Genomic DNA, 6,745 nt, shown 5'->3' on the forward strand with positions numbered 1-6,745 from the left:
GATTGCCTATAAAAGGCCCCTTCAAACCAAAAACATTTAAAAAAAAAAAAAAAAAAAGGTCCTGCAGCAGTCTGTGGAGGAGAGCGTTAGGTGGCCTATATGTAGGGTTGCTACCAGCTCTGTCAGAAAATCAACACATTGCATTTTGACTAAAAATAACATCTTTGTGGGCAGTATCTGCCCTTTGGCAAGTGCAGAGCAGGTCTGTCTCATAAGGACTGTTGTCATCCACCTCTTACAGGGACAACAGGGTTGCAGGCACTTCTGTGACACCAGTCCCCTTGTTACCTGGAGTGTCCCACTACAGATACCGCATCCATAACACTCATCAGACTCCTTCTTCCTGTCCTCACCACAGGTCTTACCATTCAGAGAGGTTACTGAGCTGGGCTCTGCGTGGTAGCTCGTTCATTTGGCTGTCGTTAGCCTTCCAGGAACAGAGAAATGTTCTTACCAAAAGCGCGTGAGCTCATTAAATGTCAGTGCTGCCCTCCACATTGGTCCCCTTTGATCAGAAAAGTAAATTTATGCTTGTGAGAGAAATGAGACAGCAGGCTGCCCCCAGTATACCTCTGCCTTTAAAATGCCATTGAAAATACTCTCATCTAAGGTGTTTTGCACTTACGGGTCATAATTATGGGTTGTGTTCCTTTATGGCTAAAATCTTTGATCCTGACAGAATTCAGTCTTTAGTTGTATGCAGTTTTAATTGTTTGGCTCATTTTTATCTCTGCAGTCCTTTGAGTCCTACCTCCACTGGGACATAACGTGCTGACTGAACACTTTTAGTATTATCTTACAGATTCCCTTAAGGCTGAAAATCCTTGCAGCTGAGCTTGGGTCTCAGATAAACTCTCTTCAGGCTGAGATTTAATGTCACCTCAGGGGTTGTCCATGCATCAGGAACTTGGCAGCGCAGTGGAGATGCTCTACCTGACATGGTCTCCTACAGCAAAGCATGGTAGTTTATCGGGGTAGTTGTGGTGTGCCAGGGCGTTGCCAGAGCTACTGATCAAAGGTTGGACCGCAATTTCTTGGCCTGTTACAAATGGGTTTTGCTGGCAACGTGTTATGTCCTCCAAGACCCGATGACTTGCTTTGGTGGCTTTGTCCTATCTCTAATTTTTATTGACGATAAAAGAAGGTTCTAACAGATAGCTGTATGGCTAACAGAAGGGGCAAGTTATCTTCTGTGTTTGTGCAACTCCTTGAAGGTGGTGGCCTTATAATTAGAAATCCTGGTATTGTAGACTGCTCCTGGGGCTGTGCAGATTTCTGTTTATTCAAACAGGCTTCTGCGCAGTGCAAGCAACTTGGCAAAACAACACAGGATGCACTTCCTAGGATCATCTTGTAAAGGAATGCATAAATCACTTCTTTACAAGTCCTCAAAGGAATAGTATCGATTTGAGGTAAACACTTGTAAATGGTAATAAATAGCCATGTAATGGTCACATAGATGGCTTTCAATGTTATTTTAAGTTAAGGCGAACACAGGTTTCAGCTCTTATGTCTGCACTCCAAAAGAATAGACCTTATTCCAATAATAAGGTGTGCGCAGCAGTCTGCTTGTTATGCATCTTTACTACCCTGCAGTGATGGTCACTGCCAGCAAGTTTTTCTTGCATGTAAAGGGGGGGAAACCTTAATGAAGTTCTGTTCCATGTCTGTTAAGTGAACTATGTTTTCGTATTGCAGTTAAAATACTTGTAAGGGAAGGTATTTGGACTCAAAAATGTGAAGTCTGAAACTTAGGGCATTGGGGTTGTTCAGCCTAGAGAAGAGAAGGCTGCGAGGAGACCTTATTGCAGCCTCTCAGTACTTAAAGGGGGCCTATAAAAAAGATGGCGGCAGACTTTTGAGCAGGGCCTGTTGCGACAGGACAAGGGGGAATGGCTTTAAACTAAAGGGGGGTAGATTTAGACTAGATAGAAGGAAGAGATTTTTTACGCTGAGGTGGTGAAACACTGGCACAGGTTGCCCAGAGAGGTGGTGGATGCCCCATCCCTGGAAACATTCAAGGTCAGGTTGGATGGGGCTCTGAGCAACCTGATCTAGTTGAAGATGTCCCTGCCCACGGCAGGGGGGTTGGACTAGATGACCTTTAGAGGTCCCTTCCAACCCAAACTATTCTATGATTCTATGAAAAGATGGCAGCTAAAGCCAAACACATAGAAAATAAAAATCCAAAATGCTTAAGATGTCTGGAAATTCCTCACTTATAGCCCTCGAACCAGGCAAGGTCTCTTCAGAGCTCAGGATATTGTGGGACTTTTGTGAACCTGAGCTTTTCCAAATACCTGCTCTACAGATCTTTTTGGAGCATCAGTAATGTTGAAAGCTTGCTTCAAAAGGCAAAAATCTCAAAAGGTTTTTTCTGTGGCGCTTGGTTTCTTTTTTTTCCCCCATAGCTGCTAATTTTTCATAGGCCATAGCTGAGCCATACCCCCTTCTCGTAGTCTTATTACTAGAGTCCAGCTAGGAGTCTTCAGTTTGCTCTTGAAATATTAAGCTAGGAGGAAACCATTCTAAAGCAAGGCTTGGCACATGTACAGATGAGCCAAAAAGCATCAGCTTTTTCCCAGGAGCAAGATTCCAGCTGGAACTCAGCACCTCCATGAACTTGCAGTGCAGCAAAAGGGAACAACATGCCAAAAGACTCTTCCAGATTGTGGCTGAGGTGCTTGGGGGTCAGGATAGAGCTAGGAAACCTCAGGGCATCTTCTGTAATAGACAGCACCTTCCTGGATTATTGCTTTGTGATTTCTTTCCTGAGAGTCATGAGCAATTGGGTGAAACACTGTCCCTCCCCAGAGTGCCTGCATCTCACGTGCTGGCAGGGCAGTGCTGCAGCCAGCGACAGCCAATGCAGCCTCTGGGCTGCGTTCCGCATGCAGGAAGGGTTCAGGTGGCACCACGCTCACGTGCTGCCCCGCTGCCTCCTGTCTCTGCTGTGCCCTAATGCGTGCCATCGCATGTTGGGATGCAGTGAGATGGAGAGGTGCCTCCAAGCTTGTGTTTCTGCTTGGTTCTATCATGTGGAATTGTTTCCAAATCCCAGGTCCTGATAGTTTTGTGGGTTTTTTTTTTAAGTATTATTCATCAGGCTTCAGGTTGCAAAGCAGTTAAACAGAGGAACAACCTGTGCCTGTCACTGAGCAGCCCACCAGGCTGTGGGCTGTGGGCAACTGCCCCTTTCATTGCAAGGGCTCATTAATGACAAAATCTAGTGCTGCTGAATTAGATACAGGTAAGGTACTTAACTGCAGGACAATGTTCGTGGAAGTCCAGCTATCCGTCTCCCACAGTCTCTGGTTCTCCCTGAGTAACTTCAGTATAAAATTCTTCAATTCACTGGGCATCTACAGTGAACGAAGAAATTGGCAATCCATGCTACATTAAACCCTGCTCAGGATATTTACAGACTTCAGTATAAACTGAAGTACTCCTGTATGTAAAACCTGTGGTTTAGGAATATCCCTCTTATCTCTTCTCTAGTTAGAATCTTGCTGGTAATTATTTACGTGTAAAGAGGAGAGGCGCTGAAAAGAGACTTCAGGCATAAGAGGCTGTTGGGAGCTCCAGCTTCGCTTGTCTGGTCTAATTCTAGTTGGCTACTCAGCATAGCTCTGCTAGGGGTGCGAAGTCCCAGGGGAATCTGGAGATAGCAGGAGGGTCACAAAGTAGAACTGGGCTGTGGTTGCTCAGAGGACGTGAAAGAGCAGAGGTGCAAGACCAGGAAGCAGAGAGTCTGGTATAGCAAGGATGGCAACCAGGCAAAGCCAGGCTTCTTCCCGACTCAGTATACCACTTTGACTTTTTCAGAAGAGCTCCAACTCTTAAACAGCCTGAGAAGAAATAAACATAATCCTGGCACTTCCATCACCCATGCTAGAAAGCTATACCATGCCGTGGTGACTAGCCGGTACAGTGCAAAAATCTCTTTTGTAGGGCAGCTTTATTTAACTTTTGAAAAAATAAGGTCAGAAATTTAGGCCAATTAGTGTGAGCCAAGCTCAGCAGGTTCACATCTCCCTTATGCAACCAGATCTCTAAATACTATTTGCATATTTTAAACACTTTTTACAGTCCTTTGAAATATGATTTTTCTCTAACTAGAATCTTGTATGCTGTTTCTTGGATTTTTTAGCATTTAAGAGCTGCATGTGTTTTGTGTCTTAATTTGTAATTCTCTCCCCACTTCATCTTCAATAAAATATTTGAATACATTTTCCTGTGTATTTATAATTGCAGTTGGAATTACAGGCTGTAAGTTCAGTGAGTTGCCAGGGTTAGGAAACTGTAATGAGCTCTTTAATTATATAGATTAAGCACCAAACTTTAGATATGTGTTTCATGGGTATGCAGGTTATTACATTTGTAGATCTGCTTTGTCTTAAGGCATGTGTTTTATTCTTTGACAGCTGAGACATACACCTCTTAAATTGAAGTAGGACTTGCTGTTTTGGAGATACTATTGATTCTAATGCCTTAATTAATTTTGCTTGTTTCTAATGTGTCAATTTATTTTGTTTACACAGAGACTTTGCTTATGTGGCAAGAGACAAAGACACAAGAATTCTGAAATGTCATGTGTTTCGATGTGACACACCCGCAAAAGCCATCGCCACAAGTTTACACGAAATCTGCTCAAAGGCAAGTGGATTTAAAGTCAGCTGCATTCGTCTGTTTAGAGGTCCCTGAGCCTAATGCATACAATCAGTGTTAGTTTAGTTTCTGTCACTGGCAATGAGAAACAGTGTAGAGAATTTGTAAAGGAAAGGATGCGAATGGATGGGAGTAATGGGAGGGTGAGCATTTAGATTTGAGGAGGATGAGATGTGCTTTTGATTTGACAAGTGTGTATAGAGACTGAAGGTTTGCTTGAATAATAAAGAAGCTGCGGGTTCAAAATGGAAAAAGAACATGCAGCTTCAATTAATAATAAATGGTGATGTTAAACTCTGTAAGTAAATCAGACCTTGTTTGAATGGTATTGTTCAATGGTATTATCCTGCAGGACAGACAGGAAAATAGTTGCTAACGTTACTCTGCCCACAGAAAAAAAAAAAATCAGGGAGAAGAGGGGGTTGAAGCTACTCTAGTTACAAATACTAAAGGATCTTAGTTCCTGCTTGTGGTAGTGTTGTCTGTAATGCTGGAGAGGACTGCTCTTTTCAGTCGTTTTACCTTACAGATTTGCCACCATTCCCTGGTTATTAATTTTGGTTTTCTTGCATGATCAGTTGATGAGTGTCCTCTGTACGGTCATTTCATGCAGCGGTAGCAAGGCAGCACATCCTTTACAGCACGCAAATCTGATTGAAATGCTTTATAGAGAGGCAGTTAAACCAATCTAAACTCTTTTTTATTCTTTTATTTAGCTGTGGTGGATTTGAGGCTGCATCCCCCTTTTTAAAACGATTATGCTGCTCATTTTGGTTTTCCTTAAAACATGTCAGTTTGCACCACAGGAAAAGCGGGCTGTGGGGATCGCTACTGGTTATCCCTGCGTAACTTGTCCTTCCTCCTGAGTCACAGCTCTTCCAGAAAAGCTAGCTGGGAAACCTTCAGGTTTTAAAATTCTGCTGATTTACTGTATGCTTGTCATTTGCTTTTTACGTTTCGTCTTCATGTTAGTGAATGGAATCAGTGATGTCAAATTTCCCTCTGTAGCCAGTTGTATAGTCTAAATTTTTTTCATTTTTGCAACGCTGCAGATGTTTCATGCAAACAACGTGAGCATTTACACAGTGTGCATTACTGTAACCTTCTGGGCAGCAGAGTTTTGCCTGAGGCAGAGGCAGAAGGTAGCCCAGCAACTGTGCAAAGCCTGGAAGGTCTGTGCGGGCTTGTGTGCCCGAGGAAATGCAGGTGACAGGACTCAGGGAGCTGCTCAGGTTGGCCAGAGCGCTGCAGGCTGTGCTTGGTGAAGTTTTAACACCGGGGACTGCAGCAGTAGCTGACTGGAAAAGCCTAGACCTGTTACGTCCCTCCTCTTTCTCCTCTAACTCAATTCTCACAGATGTTTCCGACAAGTCTAGCAGGGAAAAACATGCTACTCAGGCCCTACCACAACTGCTTTTATCCAGTAAGGTCAACATCAAGCATCAAGTAAATGCCACGGTAGCTATACACAAGAGTATTGGAAAGGGAGTAGAGCTGTCACATACGTAACTATGACATGAAACTCCTGGTATTAATTTTGGATAAGAGAGCAACTAAGCATTTAAAAACCATAGCGCTAATAGTAACACAGAATAAAACAGGATAGTGTTAAGTAGAGCACATTCCTTTGTAATTCAGCAATACATGTAATCCTGATTCAGGGAAGCAGTTGGCATGTGCTAACTGACACGCTGGACCTCTTTGCTGAGTCAGGGCTTCTTCCTAAGCTAGCATGTATCGTTTTTCATCTGCAGGGAGGAATATTACCATGTGTCCCTGTAACAGAAAATACTTTCAAAATATAAAACCTAAAAAAAAAAAGGGAGAAATTTGCTAGAAGCACCTTCAGACCACGTGTCATCAGCTGGAACACCAGTTGTCTTTATAGCTTAATTACAGTTAACAGTCATAGTGTAAAGAAGCAGATAGCAATGTTTCATATATGAGCTTTGGAAAACCTCTATTAGCTTCCCTGGGTCCCTCCTCAGTCATATATTTGTAGGGAATAATCATCCAAAGTGGTTATTTTGGGGGGGGTGGGGGGGTGGGGGTTCCTTTTCTGCTAATATTACACATT

The 6,745-nt window shown here is 43.2% G+C and overlaps 1 protein-coding gene across 1 annotated transcript in view; it reads left to right on the forward strand.

The window, feature by feature from the left end:
- Positions 1-6,745, forward strand: part of LOC109279249 (amyloid beta A4 precursor protein-binding family B member 2-like) — a 21,264-nt gene that overhangs the window by 7,185 nt on the left and 7,334 nt on the right. The window contains exon 2 of the mRNA XM_009280133.1: positions 4,542-4,656. The gene's annotated coding sequence lies outside the window, so the exon portion shown is untranslated. The remainder of the gene's footprint in view (positions 1-4,541; positions 4,657-6,745) is intronic.

Source organism: Aptenodytes forsteri, unplaced genomic scaffold (genome assembly GCF_000699145.1).
Source record: "Aptenodytes forsteri isolate BGI_AS27 unplaced genomic scaffold, ASM69914v1 Scaffold35, whole genome shotgun sequence".
In the NCBI taxonomy this organism is placed as follows: Eukaryota; Metazoa; Chordata; class Aves; order Sphenisciformes; family Spheniscidae; genus Aptenodytes; species Aptenodytes forsteri.